At 36.4% G+C, this 508-nt stretch overlaps 1 protein-coding gene across 1 annotated transcript in view; it reads right to left on the bottom strand.

Moving 5' to 3' along the window:
* The window catches only part of LOC108376019 (uncharacterized), a gene marked incomplete at both ends in the record, with an annotated part of 7,350 nt that overhangs the window by 5,178 nt on the left and 1,664 nt on the right, over positions 1-508 (bottom strand). The window lies entirely within an intron of this gene.

Below are 508 nucleotides of genomic sequence, written 5' to 3'. Positions count from 1 at the left end.
TTTTTAACTGGCCGAAATAACCACGCCCGAATCCCATATAACGGTAGTTTAGAGAAATACAAAATCTTCGATAAATCAGTAAATATTGAAGCTAATTTATTCAAAATTGATGCTTGCAACAATTCTTTACCAAGAAATACGTTTATGGTAAAATTTTGGAAAATGGGCGTGGCACCGCCCACTTATGATCACATATAAGTATATCGGTAACCGTTCTACCAATTTGTACCAAACTCGGTGTGGTTATTGTGCTTGCCACATATAAGCAAAACGTTGAAAATTATTGAAATCGGACTAAAATAACGGCCGCTTCTCATATAACGGTAAATTTCAGAAATGCTTGAAACTTCAATATTTCGAAATTGAAGGACGCTAATTTACTCAAAATTGATACACCCCGGCTTACCATCTAGCGGAAGGTTTCGGAAAGGTGAAAAAACATATATTTAATACTTGCGCCGGGTATTTAATGTTCGGCTCCGCCCGAACTTAGACTTTCTTACTTGTT

Source organism: Rhagoletis zephyria, unplaced genomic scaffold (genome assembly GCF_001687245.7).
Source record: "Rhagoletis zephyria isolate East Lansing unplaced genomic scaffold, Rhagoletis_zephyria_1.1 Rzeph_scaffold_09793, whole genome shotgun sequence".
Lineage (NCBI taxonomy): Eukaryota > Metazoa > Arthropoda > Insecta > Diptera > Tephritidae > Rhagoletis > Rhagoletis zephyria.
The sequence above is the reverse complement of the archived record's forward strand: the minus strand, read 5'-3'. Positions and strand labels throughout refer to the sequence as shown.